The following is a 19,758-nucleotide window of genomic DNA, read 5'->3' on the forward strand; positions in this document are numbered from 1 at the left end:
CGTCACGCGGGTGACGTGCCGACACACCAGGAGGCCCTTCTCACACGTGCGCGTGAACACGCAATCAACACGTTTATGAACTAGAAAGGGATCTGGTGTGACTTTGCTATTATTTCCCCTCCCCTCCTCCCCGCGCTGAGAATGAGTTTCCCCGGGCTCGTGTGCCCGCCTGCCTGGGAATCGGCTGCAGACGCCATGGCCCCGGGTCGACCACATGTTGCCCTGGGGTCCACCAGATGTCTCTGGCGAATTGGGGCCCTAGGGTGCTTGTGACGGTGTGGTCACTAGGTGTCGCTCTGGGCTCAGTATTCTTCCTTCTCGCTGTGACTTTGGTCTCTTTTTTTCGAAATTTCTTTCTTTCTTCCTCTTTTGCCCTGTTTCCATTTTCCCTTCTTAATCTCTTTCTCTCTTTTTGTTGCTTTTTTTCCACGGCAGATGGGTGATGTGTGTGTGGAGGAAACGCGGCGTCAGGGAGAAGACACATCTCACACGTGCTCGGGAACACCCGATCGTCACGCTTCTGAGTACCGACCGATGGATCTGGTCCCGAATTTTTTAATAGTTTTCTCCTCTCTCTCTCTCTCTCTCTCTCTCCCCCCCCCTTCCTTCTCTTTCCTTTCTCTCCCTTCCTTTCTTTCTTTCTCTCGCTCTCTCGCTCTCGCTCTTCTTTTCTTTCTGACAGAGTCTCTCGTTCTGTTGCCCTGGCTAGAGTGCCATGGCGTCAGCCTAGCTCACAGCAATCTCAAACTCCTGGGCTCAAGCGATCAGACTGCCTCAGCCTCCCGAGTAGCTGGGATTACAGGCATGTGCCAGCATGCCCAGCTAATTGGATATACGTGTGTGTGTGTGTGTGTGTGTGTGTGTATATATATTTATATATATATATATATATATATATTTTTTTTTTTTTTTTGAAACAAAGTCTCACTCTGTTGCCCAGACTAGAGTGCCGTGGCGTCAGCCTAGCTCACAGCAACCTCAAACTCCTGGGCTCAAGCGATCCTACTGCCCCAGCCTCCCGAGTACCTGGGACTACAGGCATGCGCCACCGTGCCCGGCTAATATTTTTCTGTATATATTTTTAGATACTGTTTCTGTATATATTTTTAGATATATAGTTTCTTTCTATTTTTAGTAGAGATGGGGGTCTCGCTCTTGCTCAGGCTGGTCTCGAACTCCCGACCTTGAGCGATCCACCCGCCTCTACCTCCCAGAGTGCTAGGATTACAGGCGTGAGCCACCCCGCCTGGCGTGTACGTTCTGTATTCACAGCCAGACGGAAGGCAGGGAGAATGTTACCCTTTCAAAGCCCGCCCTGCTCGCCTCTCAGCCCACCGATGGCACTCTGAATCCCGTGGCATTCCTTCACTCAGCTGAATTCTTCAGCACCCGACCCCCCCCCACCCCACCCCCGTGCCACGGGAGTTCGTTCTCATGGCAGAGCCATCGAGGCTGTTGCCACACGTGTTGTAGGTGCCTAGGCAGACTGTGCCCTGGCCCCGAGGAGGTACGGAACCGCCTATCGCCTCGGGAGGGAGGGACAAGATGTGTCCGTGTCCAAGGCGACGTCCTGTCGATCACGAGGAGGCCTGCAAAGGCTCGTATCTGCCAGGCATTGAGCCACATCACATGAAACACCGGTGTGTTCCTTCACTTAGGTGGTGTCGCGTGTTGATACTCACAGAGGATGATAAACCCACTCGCATGCCGGCTGAGCCCCCTGTGTCTCCTCCTCTATCCACTGAGGGAAAAAACCGCAACAAAAGGTAGAAAACCACAGGGGGGGGGAAGAGAGCCCGTCGCTCTCCCTATGTGACCGTCCGGAGTGCTCGTTCAGATGGGAGGAGGTGTGTTTGTGTGTGTGTGTGTGTGTGTGTGTGTGTGTTTCATTGATTTTGGTGCCATCTTTTCTCTGCAGCTGCGTCAGAGGACAGCGATTTTTCCGATTTTCACTCCGCTGAGTGAATTGCCTTTTGAAGAGAATGTCCACAGGAAGCCTACGGTCCTCCCGCGGGGGTGGCCCTCCTCTAGAAATGAATCTCGTTTCTTGAACGGAGGGGACTTGTTGACGCCATCATGCTTTCGGGACGACTTCTCAGACGCTAGCTTTGGACCGCAACATAGGTGCCCCCGACATTGCCTCAAGGGTTCCGTGGTGCCTCCTGTCAAGAGACCCCACCGACCGTCCCCAGCCTGCCCGCTCAAGGGAGCCGGGCCCCTTCTGATCTGTCCGCCCGCCGGTGAAGCTCCCTCCCGAGGGTCGGAAAGCCCACCTGTTTCCCAGTTCGGTTGAATGATGGGGCACCCGGGCAGGGCACTGGCACCGAGTGACTCCATTCTGAGTCTGTCTGCTCTGGGGGGCGGGGGCGGGGGCGGGGGCGGGTGGGGGGGCAGTTCCGTCTCGACCCGGTGGCCTCCTACCGACTGACTCGATGGGACGGACCATTCTCACTCAGGATCGTGTACCTTCTTGGCCTAGGCACATCCCGGCACTGAAAGCCACTTTTCGGGGACACTCTCCCACGTACAGATAGATGGCCTGCACGAGTGCTCTTCCTTTCTCGAAACACTGGAAATCTGTCCTCAATTTTACCTGACCTACCTGACGGTGTGTGATAAAGGAGCATAGAACCCTCAGCCACCCTCCACCTTCCCGCTGTCCCGAGAGACAGTGCCGAGCGTGAAATTCTATCCCTGACTCTCTGTGTCCACCGGAACGTGGCCTGACTGCAGTGACGTCAGCTACGTCAAGTCGTTCTCTGGGTAGGGAAAGAACTTAACCAGATAGGCCCTATCGGTCGCTTCTCTGTTCTGATAGTTTTGTGGCAGCCATTTCTTTCCCCCTCTCTTTTCTTTTTCTGTCTCTCTCCCCCACCCCCACCCCCAAATTCTTTCTACGAAGACGTTTAGGATGTCAGATTCTGGCCACATGCCCCCCCCTAGGCATAGGGGGGCCAGCATAGACAAAGGTCTTCGGTACCAAGTGTTCATTCCACGGTGACAGATATTGCCACTCTTGTATTGACCAGGGCGAGATGGTGAGTGGGTCAACTCTGAAACTCCCTGTACTCTACTTCTCTCTTGGGTAGGTCCCTGCCCCAACCCTCCGGCTTCTAGCACACACCCAGGGGCACTCTCTCCTCTCTGGATAAAGTTCCAGATGATCCGATCCGCTCCGAGGAGGAAGGGGAGCTGGCCGGGCCACCCACTGTGCGCCCCACCCCCGTCAGTCATAGGGTCCGTTCTTTTCAGGATGACACCGGCAGCGGTTGCTGGGTGTCACCTAGCGGCCACTTTGATCAGACCTCGGGATCCGGAAAGTCAGGTGACGTTGGGAGTTTAAGAGCTGACTCCCGGGAGGTGTGGAGGGCGGGGAGGAGAGCACGGTCCGGACGGTCCCACCCTCTTCTTCCCGGGCCCGCAGCTCTGGGCCCGCCCGGGGCAGCCCTAGCCTCTAGCGGGTCTCCGCCCACCCGCCCTGTTGTCTGCGGGAGGCGCCCCTCCTCCCGCTCTCTGCCTCCTCCCGGGACCGTAGGCCTCTGCCCGTCGTCTTTTTTATTTTTATTTTTTCCCTTTTGTTTGTTTCTCTTTTATCTTGTGTTTTAGGCTTATCGAATATCATATCGTATAAAAACTTAAATCACAGAATGAATTATATTAAGTAACAAGATGTGGCTTTTTATCCTACGCCGAGAACGATGAATTTTTCTCTTCGTGTCCATTTTCCTGTCCTGGAAGAAATACAAAGTTGCTCGTGATACTTCCCCATCATCTTCCAGTTTCCCCGACTGTCAACACGATGTATTCGATCGTATATCTTTGTGTGTGCACGTGGGCGCCTGTACCTATTTCTTTTCGGCATCAGTCTCAGGTCTTTTGGCACCTAGGGGGGAAAAAGGAGAAACCAATAAAGGACAGAAAGACGTTCTGTCGTTTTACGCTCCCCACCACCACCACCACCACCACCACCACTTTTGGGAGCTTGTAGTCTGGCCTATGTCCCCAAGGCAGGTTAAATCTTTTCTTAAAACTCCCAAGTGGTCCCCTGCCCCGCCCCCCCCCCCAGGTGGGCGGCCGGCAGAGTTCACAGGCTTTGTTTTTGGCAGAGCCTGGACGATTGAAATAATTAACCACAATCAACGCTAAAGCTGAGAACCCCTCCCCCCCTCATTAAAAGCTCTGTATTTCTGCCTAGCCCTATGTTCCGGGAAATTCGGAGGCTTGAGATGGGAAGGTCTACCCTATTTTCTCCTTTACCGGCAAAATAGACTCTCTCTTTCCTTCCTCCTCAAACAGCTTGTCCTCGTTATTCGGCCTCGTGGGCAAGTGGCCGAGCTTTCGGTAACACCAAGTCTTCTAAGTTGTGTTGTGTTATCGGTCTTGTTTTCTTTCTTTTCTTTTCTTTTCTTTTCTTTTTTTTTTTTGAGACAGGATTTCTTTCACTCTGTCCTCTCCCAGGCCGCCTTGGCCTGATTGTAGCTCACAGCAAGCTCCAAATCCAGGGCTTAAGTGATCCTCTCTGCCTCAGCCTTCTGAGTAGCTGGGACTATAGGCAAATGCTGCCACACCCGCCATAATTTTTCTTTTTTTTTTTTTTGTTGGTAGAGATGAGGTCTCATCGTGTTACCCAGGCTGGTCTCCAGCTGCTGGGCTCAAGTCACGCTCCCGTCTCTGCCTCCCAAGTTGCCGGGATCACGGGCATGAGCCACCATGGCCAGCCAGGTTATTTAAAGGTGATCGCTTTGCTATCCTGATACAAAACCCCAAATGTGCGAGTTTAAGGCACCAGACGGAGGGAGTCCCCACACTACATCGTCACGAACATTGAGGGTGGCTCACGAAACAGCTGGGATGTGGCCACACAGTAGTGATCGAGGAGATATATTCTAGTGGGATAGCAGAAATATAGAATGTCCTGAAGACACTAAATGTCGGAATGCCACAGCAGTCAATGGCTGACAAACTTCCATTCCATCGTGTCATGGTAGGCGGCTTACTTTTCTCCTGCTCCCTCGGTATGATTAAGGCCTGACGTAGAAAATGTCTACGTCTCATCCAAATCCATCGAGACGATGGAAGGGGGAACTGGGAGAGGAATAAAGAAAAACAAGAGGGGGAGAAGGAGGAAACTGCCTCCCCTGCCCCCATGCTACCCAATTAATAAATGAAGAATGGGCCGGGCGCGGTGGCTCACGCCTGTAATCCTAGCACTCTGGGAGGCCGAGGCGGGTGGATTGCTCAAGGTCAGGAGTTCGAGACCAGCCTGAGCGAGACCCCGTCTCTACTAAAAATAGAAAGACATTATATGGACACCTAAAAATCTATATAGAAAAATTAGCCGGGCATAGTGGCGCATGCCTGTAGTCCCAGCTACTCGGGAGGCTGAGGCAGTAGGATCGCTTAAGCCCAGGAGTTTGAGGTTGCTGTGAGCTACGCCACGGCACTCACTCTAGCCTGGGCAACAAAGTGAGACTCTGTCTCAACAAAAAAAAAAAAAAAAATAAATGAAGAATGGCCTCTTCCCTCCTCTTCCCAACCCCTAACTATGCCTGGAGGTGTATCGTAGGCCTACAGTCCTAAGAAATGTACAACTACTGATAGTAATGGGAAGAAATGCAGTCTAATAGGTTTCTGTGCAGTGGGACACCTGGCCAGGGCACTTACGGTGAATGGAGCTTGCAGGGCGGGCGGGAGGTTGCTCTGGGTGAGTCTGTGAGTTGGCGGTGAGTGGTGAGTGAATGTGAAGGCCTAGGACATTACTTACTGTAGGTTTTCATAAACCCTGGACACTTAGGCCACACGACATTTACCTTTAGAAATTTCTTTCTTCAATAATACATTAACCTTAGCTTACTGTAAGTGTTTTCACTTCATAAACTTTTCCATGGTGGTTTGGCTTTTTTTTTTTTGTTTGTTTGTTTGTTTGTTTTTCTTTCTTTCTTTTAAACTTTTGGACTCTTTTGCAACACCACGACTTAAAACACAAATGCGTTGCACTGTTGTACACAGATATTTTCTTTCTCTGTGTCCTTATGTGTTCCGTAAGCTTTTTCCTACTTTTAAAGTTTTTATCGTTCTATGCACTTTTCAAAATAATAAAAACTAAAACGGGGGGGGGGGGTGGGAGAGGGAAGGAGAGAAATACACACACATGAATATGTTTCCCAAGTGAACTGAGGAAGGGGGCCGAGTCAAGGTTCTCAGGGAGCCACCAGTGATGAAACGGTCAGGCTCAGAATCAGCATTGCAGAGTGGCTGCAGAGCCGGGGGGCCTGGACTGGCTACCTGGACGACACTCCGTGTTTGGTAACTTGGCGAGTCATACATCCTCTTGAGCCTCAGCCTCTTCATCTGCAAATGCAGAAATCATGGTGCCTACCCCACAGGGATATTGTGCAGAGTGAAAAAGCAAATGCAGGCAAAGCCCACAGAAGCACGCGTGGTAAACAGTAAGCCTTTAATCGTGGTCACAGTCGTTGTTATAGGATCATCTTCCTATGTCCTTGTCTTTTAAAGATTAGCAGAACCTCCCAGAAGATGAGAATGGGCTCCCCCTGAGCAAGTCTCGGCTGTAAAGTCACAGGCATGTTGAGCATGTGGCACAGAAGGCAGAATAAAAACCTGATCCCGGAACATTATGTTCCTGCAGGACATGAAATCATTGAAGGTATGGGAAATCCTACCTCATATCCGTTTTACTAGAACACCTATGATTGCGTACGCACATGGACGCACGCGCACGCGCACCCCAAACTTTTTGAGCTTCACAAAACAGCGTAACCAAGGAACACACTATGATGCTTCTTAGCGATCTATTTAGGCCCAGGTTACTCGTCACTCTGAGCCTGCCTCCTTATCTGTCCAATGAGAATAGTGTTTGTCACAATTATCGTCATCGTCATCCTACCTAACGCTTCTGGTAAAATTGAAGTGTGAGAACACCCGCTAGACAGAAAATCCATGTTATCTCTCAATTTTTCTTCCTCCTGATTTCTATCTGAATCTGTGAGCTCGCTTTGGTTCACTTCGGTTTTTCAAGAGGCTCCGGTTACCTTCTCTCCCACCTATATCGGATTGGGTCTGACGGAAGAAAGAAGGAAAAAAAAAAAAAAAAACATAGTAAAGAAAGCAGAACAACATTTGTTTCTGAAGCAACCGATCAAACATTGCTGATGAGCCGGTCTTTTCTATTTCAGTAAACCAAGGAGGCCTATTGTCACGAGGATGTGAGGGGCCCGGGTAAGATTGGATGATTACCCCTAAAGGAGACAAAGCAGACAGACTATGGCACATGTGATCTTAGCCAAGAGAATAAACAGTGACCTCTCTGCCGAGTTGGGCCTTAGCATACCAAAGGGAAATAAAGGTGTAATAGGATGCTCAATTTTTACTCTGGAAACAGAGGTTGGTTGGGCACTGAACTGAGAACACTGAATTTTTTACCCTCCTTGATATTCACATAGGCTTAGAGGAGGCAAAAAAAAAAAAAAAAAAAAAAGAATACTGAGCCTATAAGTCATCCCTAAAACTCGGATTTTATGTTCCCTTGCCTTTTCATAACTGAGCAACACACAACATTAAAGAATGGACACAGGCCGGATGCGTTGGCTCAGGCCTGTAAACTTAGCACTCTGGGAGGCCGAGGCGGGAGGATCGCTCAAAGTCAGGAGTTCGAGACCAGCCCGAGCGAGAGTGAGACCCCCCGCCCCCGTCTCTACTAAAAATATAGAAAGAAATTGTCCAGACAACTAAAAATATATAGAAAAAAATTAGCCGGGCATGGTGGCACATGCCTGTGGTCCCAGCTCCTGGGGAGCCTGAGGCAGGAGGATCGACTGAGCCCAGGAGTTTGAGGTTGCTGTGAGCTAGGCTGACGCCACGGCACTCACTCTAGCCCGGGCAACAGAGTGAGACTCAGTCTCGGGGGGGGGGGGGGGCCCAAAAACAAACAAACAAACAAAAAAACTGGAAGGGACACAGACTTCCACAGGTTTGTGTGTGGCCCCTTTTACTTATTAACGCTACAGGACCTTAATTATTTGTGCTCTGAATCTGATATTCAAATTATCCTTGTGGCCAACGCGTTTGAACAGTAGATGGTAGGGGAAGAAGAGTTCACCTCCTGAATAGATGACAAGTAACGGGAGTACTGGTGAAATTACAAGTGGCTTACGTTTACACACTGAAAATCCCAGTTAGCCGCTACCATGAGTTCAAAGAAGAGATCTAAATTTCTGACCCTATGACCCTAAAAGATATTTCCTCCCATGGTGTCACAGATAAAAATAAAACTGCATCCTAGCACTTTGGGAAGCCTAGGGGGAAAGGATCGCTTGAGGCCAAGAGTTTGAAGTTGCAGTGATCTATGATGATGCTACTGCACTTTAGTCTGGGAAACAGAGTGAGGGCCCGTCAAAAGAAAAAAAAGAAAAAGACAAAAAGAAAGAGAGAGAGAGAGAGAGAGAGAGAGAGAGACAGAGACAGGAAGACACAAGGAAAGAAAGAAAGAGAGAAAGAAGAGAGGAGAAGAGAAGAGAAGCGTCAATCTATCCATTGCATTTTCTACCCTTTAGGTGACTGGGCTTCAGCAGGGTGATGTGATCTGACAAAGTTCATGTTGCTAAGAAATAAAGCACTGGAGTTCAAACTCTGAGTTTTCAAAATCCAGCATATCCCCCTACCCACCATACCGTGCCACCTCTGAGAGTGGATATCTCACAGAGGAGAGCTGTGGAGGCCATTCTTGGACAGACAGAGTCAAGTAGTGGAGACCATGGAGTCTCTGCTCTGCAGCCAGTCTAGAGACATATGGAGCCATTAACACTGCTTGTGAGGAAAATACCATGTCATAGGGAAACAGAAATATTTTCCGCCTTAGGCAGATACAATTTAGGAAAAGACCCGAAACCCCTCTTCTTCTAACAGTGCTTTCTGGTCAGATGCTGACCCCTTCGATTCACAGATTCAGATACATCATTCAATGCAAGCATTGTCAACAAGTCACTCTTTGCAGCTTTCTGAAATTTCTCGCATATAGCATACTTGTAAAGATGATCACTTATGTGAAGACACCACCCCTCCAGAAAAACAAAAACAAAACCAAAACAGAAGCCCACTTTTCTCTGCTGTGAAAATCAAGATCAGCTTTTATGAGATCCACTAAATTCACACAAGAAGTAAAATATAATCATACTGATATATGCAATTTTTCTCTTAGAACAGAATGCATGGTGCTCCTTATCGTCTCAGATACTGTCAACAGAAAGCACGCGGTGGATGAACAATCTCCGTGAGCTTTTCTACAGAGATGGGGTGGGGGTGTGTGTGTGTGTGTGTGTGTGAGATAAATAATGAGGGTTGAGGAGCAGATAAATGACTGGGGGAAAACAACAACAGCAACAACAACAAAAACCACTTCCTGGTTCCTCGATGCAAGCATTCATTTAAAGGGGATACTCGTATGTATACCTAGGTGGAAAGTGGAAGCAGCTTTAAAAAAAAAAAAAGAAAAATTGCTGCGAGCCCTGGTTATGATACGGCAATAAGCGCTAGCTCTTGGAAGGTGTAAAACATATTCACGGTGGCTTACGCCAATCTGGGATGTACAAAGACGAGCTTGAGCACCACCACCAACCAAAAATATGAATGAATACCTGGCTAGCGATCAGGATCAGACATAATAGAAAAGAAAAAGCTCCCAAGGCTAAAATAATGTGAACACGATTGACTCGTCCATGGAAAAGAACCCCAAATCACTGCAAAATAATTTAAAGAGTTTTATTCTGAGCCCAACGGCCGTGATCATGGCCCAGAGAGCTACGCCCAAGAAGCCTTGAGCAAGCGGACCCATTGTGGTGGGGTGGGTTACAGTTTGGCTTCATACATTTTAGGGAGACAGGAATTACATGTAAAATCACAAATCAAAACATGGAAGGGGTACATTGGTCTGGGCTGAAAAGGCAGGACATCTGGCAGTTGGGGGGGGGCGGGGGAGGGAGGGTGCGGTGTTTACAGGTTTACAGCTGGGTTTAAAGATTCTTTGATTTGCAATTGATGACATAAATGAACCTCTGCCTAAAGGCTTTGCATCATGTTTTCAGTTAAGGTAAGGAGGTCTGCTAATCACAGACAAGCCACTGGACAGTTTACCCAAAACTCAAGTGCCCTGTAGTTCAGTAAACGGTTGGCCTGCTAGATATGCGTTAAGCTTTGTCTTGCCTGGCCTTAGGCCCGTCGGACATTCAGTATCTCATTGTTATAAAATCTGACTCCATCAGGGAGGGGTGTCTGACTTCCCCTGTCCTTGCGGGGCAGCAGCTCAGGTTTAAGGGTTTTTCTAGGGTTCCCTGGGCCAACCACGGGACGGGTCAGCTGGCGGTGGCGGGCGGGGGGCGGCTTAAGATTTTATTTTAGTTCATAGACTCCAGAAATGGTGTTTCCCTGGCAAAGACACACGAGTTCATGAAAAGCTTTCATTCAGTTGGTCTGGCTCCTCCCTGAGGTCGTCTCCCTGCCCCCCACTCCTCCCATCCCCTGGGGCCGGAGCGGGGGGGGGGGGGGGGGGAGGGGTGAAGGCCCAAGAGGAGAGGCGCGTGGGGGAGGTGCCGCTCCCAGAACCAGAGACTCGTCTGGGCCCCACGTAACCCAGCCACCGCGACCGCTTCGCCCGAGGAGGTGCCCAGCAAGTCGTGCTTCTGCCCCTCGGGATTGCCTGCGGGCTGGGGGCGGGGTACGAGCTCCCGGCCCAAGAGGCAAACCCCTAGCCTGGCCGCACAGATGGCCGGGCCCCCGGCGGAGCCCTTCCGCCGTTTTCCACCCCTCCTCCACTCACTGCGCTGACTGCGCATGCGCGCTCGCACGTAGCCGCCTCGGGCTTCTCTCGGGCGGAGCCGCTTTCAGCCGCGACCCCGCCCCGCGAGCTGACTGCGCATGCGCGCTTGCACGTAGCCGCCTCGGGCTTCTCTCGGGCGGAGCCGCTTTCAGCCCCGACCCCGCCCCGCGAGCTGCCGCTTCCAGGCGGCACAGCGCATGGGGGAGGGGACGGAGCTCTAAAGAAATCAGTCCCCTCCGTCTCCTGCCTCAGGAAAAGCCCCAAACCCTTGGAGAACTGCCACCCACCGCCACTGCCGTGTGTGTGTGTGTGTGGGGGGGGGGGGCGGGGGGGCTGGGTCTTTACTTTGTGTCCTCCTTGTGGCCCAGTCCAAGGCGGCTGGGCTGCCAAACAGATCGTCTCGAGAGGGAGGCAGGAAGGGCCCAGGTCTGGACAGGGGTGGATTGGACCCCTCCACCCTGGGGTGTGGACTTGTGACCGAAAGCTCAGCTGCTTGTCCACGAGGCCGAATAACGAGGACAAGCGGTATGAGGAGTAAGAAAACAGAGAGTCTACTTTGCTGACAAAGGAGGAAATAAATAGGGTAGAGCTTCTCAGTCTCAAACCCCCAAATTTCGTGAACATAGGCCTAGGCAGAAATACAGAGGTTTTTAAAGGAGGGAGGGTTGGTTCTCAGCTTCAGGCAATTACTGCAGTTAGCTGTTCTAAAGGTCCCGTCTCTGCTGAGAAGAAATCCCTTGAACTCTGTGGGCCGCCCACCCTGGGGGCCACCTGGAGTTATAACCAAAGAGTTAACGTGCCTCAGGGATGCAGGCCGGGCTGCAAGTTCCCAAAAGCCTGGGGGAAGTTTTAAAAAGACAGAAAATCTTTCTGCCCTCTTCCCCTCCCACCCCCCCACAAAGCCATTTTCTCTGGTGCAGACTCGGCACCCTCCCTGCCCCCCCCCTCCCCGTGCAGGCCTGTTTGTCCTCAATCATCTGTGAGGTTCACGAGGAGGAGATGCTCTCTCGCTCTCCCCACCCTCTTTCTTCCCTTAGGAAATCCTCAGCGCTGTTCCACACACTCAAGGTGGCGGGCCTGCTCCGGCCACCAGCCACCTCTTGTGCCACCTCCCGCCCCCCCCCCCCCGCCCCCAACGGAGTAGGTGTACAGACAGGAGCACACTTTACCGGAGGGCGCCTGGGGATGAAGAGTTGTGGTGGCCAAATGGGGGATGCGGGGCGGGGAGGAGAGTGGCTGGCATTTGGCAAAGAGTGACACGGAGTGGCCATCCAGGCTTGTCTGAAAAGTGGGACTACGAGCCTGAGAGCGCCGACGGAGTCGATGGACATGGTCACTGCTGTGGGATGTCTCTTTTACCACGATGTAACACCAAAGCAAACCCCTGACCCGCTGGGTCGGAGAAGGCCTTGTGGGCAATTTAGAAAAGCCATGGCGTGGCCATTTGGAATACTTCCTGCCTCTCCGGGAATCAAAAATTAGAAAGGACCATGGGTTCTGTATTAACGTACCAAAGGCAGGCAGAATTTTAGCCTTTTAAAGCCTGCCCTGGCCCTATCTCAGCAAGGCAGTGGCACCCCAAGTTCCGTGACATTTCTGCACTCGGCGGCTGACTTCTTCAGCCATCTGTTGCGATGCCCCTGCCAGGTGGCCACTCACTCGCCCCTTCAGTTCAACCCTTGTACCAGAAAGTGTTGCCTTCTTCCTAACCCCTATGGGGGGACCGGGGGGTGACGTGTGTGGGGGGGGGTAGTGGAAATGGGCAGACCCCACAGGTGCAGCCTCTTCCAGGTCATAATGGGCCTGAGGCAGCGTGGGATTCCCCCGGAAGGGAGGCAGGGTGGCACTACGGCACCGAAGCCTGACGCCGGCGGCCACGTGGATGGTGGGGGACACGTTAGACCGCTGAGATGCAGCCACTGAGAGCCACCCCGCAGCAAGAGGTCTCTCTGGCAGAGCAGGCACTGAGTCCGCAAGTCAAGACAGCTGGGAGGCCTGGGAGACAGAGGCCCTGGATCTCAGGTCCCGGGGTGGGGGCGGGGGGCAGTGCCAGTGCCTGGAGAGAGAGAGAGCCCAGGCTCCAGAGGCCATGATGGGGCCTGGTGGGCAGGGCCGAGGAGGTCAAGGCCGGGTGTGGTGGGGTCCGGGATGAGGGGCTTGGGGTGACGGGCAGGGAGAACGACCCGTTCACTCAGACGTGCCCTCAGAGGAAGGCAGAGGTGCGTTTTGCCTTCCTCCGGCTAGTGGAACGCTCGGCATTTCTTTCCTTCAGAGCTGGGTTGAACCGGTGTGGCATCTGTTATAGTACGGAGTGCGAGACAGGACAACCTAGAGACCGAATTGAGCCAAGTCATGAGTCCACATTAGCTGGCCAGCGACCACCCCCTGCCCTGTTAGGGTACAGGTACAGAGAATGGCCCCGAGCCGAAAAAAGCAGGAAGGTTTCAGACTATCCTAAGCTAGAGCTCCGTGACTTTAGGCACGGCGGTTGAAACAACACTATACCACCTACTCCGCAGCTGTGTGGTCCGGGACCAGCCTCGGGCCCCCGTTTCGTTTCGGTTACAGTCTTTAAGCGAGCAGGTTTACAGAAACAGATAGCTCCAATTAAGGAACATTCTTTCAGGCGTTAAGCAAGCACAATCAATTTTACGACAGGCAGCTGGAAAGTTTAAACACTTAGTTACAAGTTAATTGCTTTGTTTTATCTCCGCAAGGTACGTATTTCCAATTACAGACATAGGTCAAGCGGACATCGGTCACCTAGCGAGCAAGCATAAGTTTTCAAGTGGGCCTTTACAGCGTCCAGACAGGCCTCGGTCCAGTTATTGTGCATTCTTTTTGACCACTTGGAAAGCTACTAGCACCGTTCCGGGCCTCACCTCACTCACGCGGAACTACAGAGTGATGACCTGGGGTGGGTGGGTGGGTGTGTGTGTGTGTGTGTGTGCTCCCTCCTGTGGTGGGAAGGGTGATCTGCTCGCCCACCCGGCGTGGTGTCCCCCACCCCTGCCCCATCTTGGCGTTTACAGAAAACAAACACGAACACAAGAGAGGGAGCCGGAGGAGGAGGAGGAACATATGCTGCTATCCAGGTTATCCTGGGAGGCTTCCTAGCCATTTCTGAGGAAACAGTGTCTCCTGGCTGTCTCCCGTAGTTTTATTTATTGACTTATTTATCTATTTTTCCTTTTGGCTTGAACCCATTCTTTTCGTTTCGGCATCTCATCTGACATCCTCTTCTGAGAGGAACCTGGAAACGTTTCCCCGTGTTGCATCTTTTCAGGCTCTGTACGACTGACGAGCATCGTCCCTCTTCAGTCACTGGGCTCTTTGCTAGCCAGGCCTTAATTCTCCACGTTGTAAACCCCAGATCGGATCTCCGCCCGGAGTCCTGTAGAGACCCACCGAATCGATGTTTGGACTGGGATGTCTCGTAGACCTTACCTATTAAAAACCGATCCAGGCCAGGCTTGGTGACTCACGCCTGTAATCCTAGGCCAAGGCGGGGAGGAGGACCGACCGCTTGAGGTCAGGAGTTCGAGACCTGCCTCGGCAAAAGCAAGACCCCCGTCTCTACCAAAAATAGAAAAAAATTAGCCGGGCATGGTGGCACACGCCTGTAGCCCCAGCGATTTGGGAGGCTGAGGAAGGAGGATCGCTGGAGCCCAGGAGTTTGAGGCTTCCAGTGAGTGAACTATGCCCTGCTCCCCCGCCACCCCTCCCCATCATCTCTAACGAAATGACAGTAAAATAAAATAAAATAAAATAAAGCTCAGAAAAAAAAAAAAAAAGTACTATGTAGTGAGACCGATCCTAAGAACACGGGGGCGGGGAAGGAAGTCACTACCACGGTATAAAATTGTATAAACGTTACCCGATTCTGTGTGCGTGCGTTTTCTGAGAAATGACCCCCTTTTGCTATGGGGCCGGGACTGGAGTCCCAGTTTGGGACCATAGGATTCCCCGCACTCGACTCCAGACTGATTCGACCTAGGGTTAGCTCTGTGTAAACACTCTTTAGACGTGGGTGTTTTATGGATTTCTGTCCTTCGGGAGAAACGACTGGCCCGGGTACAGGAGTGAGTGAATGTACCGACCGTCTTCTCCCATCTCTCTCTCTCTCTCTCTCTCTCTCCCTCCCACACACAGGCACACGCGCGCGCACACACACACACACACACACACACACGCCGTTTCCGGGAGCGCCCACTTCATGCGCTTCGGTCCACCGTGACAGATAGTCCAACTGTGAGATCATCGTGAGTGGCTGCGCCTAGGCCCCGCTCTGAACCTCTCCGTACTGTTCGTGTGTCTTCAGCAGGTCCTGCCTCCACCCGTGGCATCTAGCACGGGCCGATGGGTCCCTGTCCTCTCTCCCTGCCGTGGACGCCCCCCTCCGGCCCCCCGCCCCCGGGGGCTCTCTGGTCGACTAGTGGTGGGGAGTGTGCCCGAGGGCTGAGAGACGTGGTCCGAGAGGGGCCGGGAGGAGGCCTGCGACCCAGTGTGTACCCACTCCCGCCCCCACGCTCCCTCCCCCACGAGGGAGCCCGTCCTTTCCAGGCTGACACTTGGATCGGTGGATGACGGGGGTCACCTGGCGGCGGGCGAGCGTTATGGGAAAATCCGGTAGGCGTGTTGCGACGTCCTGCCACAGAGATGGCTCTGGCGACAGCCTCGGGCCGCCCCACCCTGGCCCCCCGGCCAGGCCCCGTGAATGTGTTCTCTCTGTCCCTGACTTCTTTCTTTGTTTCACCAGCCGGCGTGCTCTGAGAATGTGAAGTGTATCATAGTTCCACCCTGGGTTTCATGATCCTAAGATAGGAAGGGGTTTTATGATTCCACGACAGAAAGGTTTTCTCATCCTATCATCTCTCCCCCCCCCCCTTTCTTTCTTTCTCTTCCTCCTTCTGCCTTTTCTTTACTTCTTTGTTCTTTCCTTCTTTCAGTCTTCCTGTCTTCCTTCCTGCCTGCCTGCCTTCCTTCCTTCCGTATTTCTTTCCTCTCTTCCTTTCTCCTGTTATCCTGTGTTTCTATCTCTGTTTTTTCCATCTTTCTTCCCCCTTTCTACTTTCCTACCTTCTTTCTTTCTCATTCTCTCCTTTCTCTCTCCTTCCTTCTTCCTTTCTGTCTCTTTCTATACTGTCTCTCTCCTTCCTTCTCTCTATCTTTTTCTCTTTCCATCTTTCCGTGCTCTTTCTTTTTCTCTCTTAATTTCCTTTCTTTTTCTTTTCTTTCTTTCCCTCCTTCTGTCTCTGTCTGTCTTTCTTTCTTTCTTCTTTCTTTCTGCTTCCATCCTTCCTTCCTTTTTCTCATTCTCTTTCTTTCTGCCTGTCTTTTCTTTCCTTATTTCTTCTTTCCTTCTGTCTTTCTGTGTTTCCTATCTCCTTCCTCCCTTCCTTTTTCTTTCTTCCCCGTGCCCTCTTCCTGTCTTTTCTTATTTACTGTTTTCTTCTTTCTGACTTTCTCTCTCTGTTTCTCCGTCTCTTTTCTTTCTGTTCTTTTCCTTTCTCTCCCTTTCTCTCTTTCTGTTTCTGCCTGTCTGTCTCTCGGCTATGTTGTGGTCTGTGCAGAGACGGGTTTGGTGGACGATGTCGGTGGTCGGGCCGACCCATCCTTTCTTTGATCCCAGTGCTAGCCAGGCCGGGGCCTGCTTAGCTTCCAAGATCAGACGAGATTGGGCGCGTTCAGGGTGGCGTGGCCCTAGACTGACCCGTCATTTTTCGATGGCTTCCGTGGGGAGTAGGGGGACTGTGTTTGATGCCCCCGGGGGACCTTCTGGACTCTGAAATGATGGGCTCCAGAGGGTTGCCCCGTGTTTTGCAGCAGACCTCTGGTGGCTGGCGCCGGTTGTGGTCGGGCTCCACCTGGCGGCCGCTTTTCTACAAGTCTCTTGTCCTCTGAATCTTCGGTGCAGCAGGCAAAGCAGGGGACAGTCCCCGATGCGAGCGAGGCTGAGTTCCGGGAAGCAAGCAGCCTTCGCGGGGCCATCTGGTTCGTGCCGGGACGCCGGCTGGGACATCTGGGAGGCAGAGCTTGGGCCTGCAGGGCTGTGTGGCGGGAGGACGTTGTCGCCGCGCTTCCAGGCTCAGCCAGCCAGGCGGCTTGCGGGGCTGCCCGGGCAGGTCGACCAGCACGCTGTGGCCGCTTTGGAGACCCGACCCACCCCGCGGGGACAGGAAGGAGACGGCACACGCGGGCGGGAGAGGGGGGTGTCCGGCGACCGGCCGCCGTCCCGTGCATGCGTGTCCCTCTCCCTCGGCCTCGCCTTTCCCACCCATTTTCCCTGGTTCCCGCTCAGGAGGCAGGGACAGCCCTGTGAGTGGCACCCAGTCGTCCGTGGCTTCTTCCGAGTCCTACTCTGGGGGCGCGGACCGGGCCCTGGGTGGCGCGGGTGGCCGGCGAGGGCGACCCCTGTCGGCCCGCGGGCGCTCGTGGGCCGCGGCGGTCCCGTCCCGATGTTTTCTCCTCCACAAGTCCCCGTGCTGGGGCCGGGGACTGGGGCCGGGGACCGGGCCCTGGGTGGCCCTGGGTGGCGCGGGTGGCCGGCGAGGGCGACCCCTGTGGGCCCGCGGGCGCTCGTGGGCCGCGGCGGTCCCGTCCCGATGTTTTCTCCTCCACAAGTCCCCGTGCTGGGGCCGGGGACCGGGCCCTGGGTGGCCCTGGGTGGCCGGCGAGGGCGACCCCTGTCGGCCCGCGGCCGCTCGTGGGCCGTGGCGGTCCCGTCCCGATGTTTTCTCCTCCACAAGTCCCCGTGCTGGGCCCTGGGTGGCGCGCGTGGACGGTGAGGGCCTCCCTGGCCCTCTACGCCACGGGGGCCGACCAGATGTCCCTGAGTGCCCCTTGTCTGCTGGCGCTGGGGACCTGCTGGGGACAGGTGGCCGTGTCGAGTGTCGTGGGGGCAGGCGTGTTCAAGTGGCTCGGTCCCCGTCTTCCTGCGCGGTGTTTTTGATCACCTCATATCGTCATCTTCCGCCTGCAGGTTAGTACTGACACGCTGTCCTTCGGCGACTGTCGCTGGAGGGGTTGGGCCTCCGCACGCGGACAGGGTTCTGGGTTCCTGGGGATCCAGCGCCCTGCCCTGTTCCCTTTGAGCTGACCGCCTGGGCCCGCGCGCCGGCTCTAGGGCGTCGGAGTGTCCCGACGGTGGTGCCCGCCTCTCGCGTTGGTCTCTTGTCCCCTCGAGAGACGGCACCCGGGGGAGGGGGGGAGGTTTGCGGCAACCTTCCCCCTTACCCCGCTGGCTCTGTGCCGTTGCGTGTCAGGCGGTCCTCGTCTTTGGGTTGTGCTTGGGAGGCGGGGCTGGCGAGGCTGAAGCGGGCTCCTCCGATCGCTGTCCTCGCCGGTCTGACTGACCTCCCCCAACCCTCCCCGTCCTCGGGGCCTGATCGATGTGGTGACGTCGCGCTCTCCCGGGCCTTGAGCCGCGTGCCAGGCGAGGGACGGTCCATTCATGGTGAATGGTGGCCGCTCTTCTCGTTCTGCCCGCGGGCACCTCACCTCTCCTTCCCCGCCTGTGGGCGGTGCGTGGGAGGCGCGGGTGCGAGACTATCCGGCCCGACCGCGGTCGCCCCGCCCTCGGCCTCGTGGCGTTGGCGGGGGGTCGTGAGTCCTCTTGACGCAGCGGGCAGCCCTCGCTCGCCCTGTGTGGCTGTTGCCTGGCCGGGGTCCCCCCTGCCCGCGACGGACGGGTGCGGGGCCGTGCCGCCCGCCCGGTCGCGCGCCCCGTTTGGCGCGCGGCTGCTGGGTCTGTGTGGCCCTTTTGTGGTGCCCCCGGAGCGCACCGGGTTGTTCTCCAAGGTGCCCGAAACCGAGCGGTGGTTGTCGTCCTCGTTCCCGGCGTCCCCCCTCTGGTCGCCGCTGCAGCGTCTGCTGCGTTGGGTACACCCTCGAGCAGCGTGCTTGGGGTTGGGGGGGTCGAGGCGGGCAAGCCTAGAGGCATCCTCCTGCGCTGCGTGGGCGGGCGGGGGGCGTTGTCTCGGCGTCCCCACGATGTGTGCGTGGCGGACTTCGAAAGGCGAGCGCACGGCTTGTGCTCTTCCCACCCTGCCCGAGGGGGGGGTGGTTGCACGGTCGTGTGGGCGATCGTGGTGGGGCTGGGCCGGCGACGTGGTGCCGGCCGGCCCCGTGGGGGGCCTCTGCCACCGGCCTGGTCTGCCTCGGTGACCCCTCTCCCATACCGACGGGGGAGTGTTCCCCTCGAAGTGAGGGGGCTTTTGGACCAGGGGCCCCGACCGCGAACGCTCAGGAGTCGCCAACCGTGCGTGTTTTGCCCCATGCCGCAGACCCCCCCCACACCTCCCCCAGGGCGTGCCTGAACGCCTCCGCCCAGGGCCCTTACGGGGGCGACCGGGGGTCGGGGGCGATCCACCTTCGGCGAGAAAGCGTCTTCTCTAGCGATCATGGAGGCGTGTCCTCTTCTGGGGTTTGTCGGATCCCCCAGCCCGCCGCCTCTCTGCGCGTCGTCAGCCGCCGCCCCTGCGGCTGCCAGTTGTGCGTGGGCAGAGTTCCCTCCTCCCCTGCCGTGGGGGGGAGCGGTCCGCCGGCCCCCGCGGTGGGGGCCGAGTGCCACTCTTCGCCTAACGTGGTCCGCGCCTCCCCCCTGAACTCTGGGGGAGGGTCACGCCGGGCCGGGCCGGCGTTCCAGCTGTGAAGGGCGCCCGCGTGTGTGCGCTGCGTGCCCCGGCCGCGGGTCGCCCCGGTGTGCGCTGGGGGAAGGGGGTGGTGGTGCGGCCCGTCTCGCGCCCCCTCCCCATCCCCTGTGAGCGTGCGGCCCTCCACCCGGTCCCGTGCCAGGCCGCGGATGGATGGGCGCTCCCGTGCTGGCGCCTGTGGATTGCGGCTGGGGGGACCGCCCGGCCAACGAGGGGGTCGTTCCACCGGTGCACGGTGCTCCCCGGAGCGAGACAGGATTGGGAAACGGACGA

General features: G+C 55.1%; 1 pseudogene; it reads right to left on the reverse strand.

Annotated features, from left to right (window-relative positions):
- On the reverse strand, positions 1-92 carry LOC138379773 (small nucleolar RNA U13; annotated as a pseudogene).
- Between the last annotated feature and the right edge of the window lie 19,666 nt (positions 93-19,758).

The sequence above is a fragment of the Eulemur rufifrons genome, unplaced genomic scaffold (genome assembly GCF_041146395.1).
Source record: "Eulemur rufifrons isolate Redbay unplaced genomic scaffold, OSU_ERuf_1 scaffold_158, whole genome shotgun sequence".
NCBI classification, from domain to species: domain Eukaryota; kingdom Metazoa; phylum Chordata; class Mammalia; order Primates; family Lemuridae; genus Eulemur; species Eulemur rufifrons.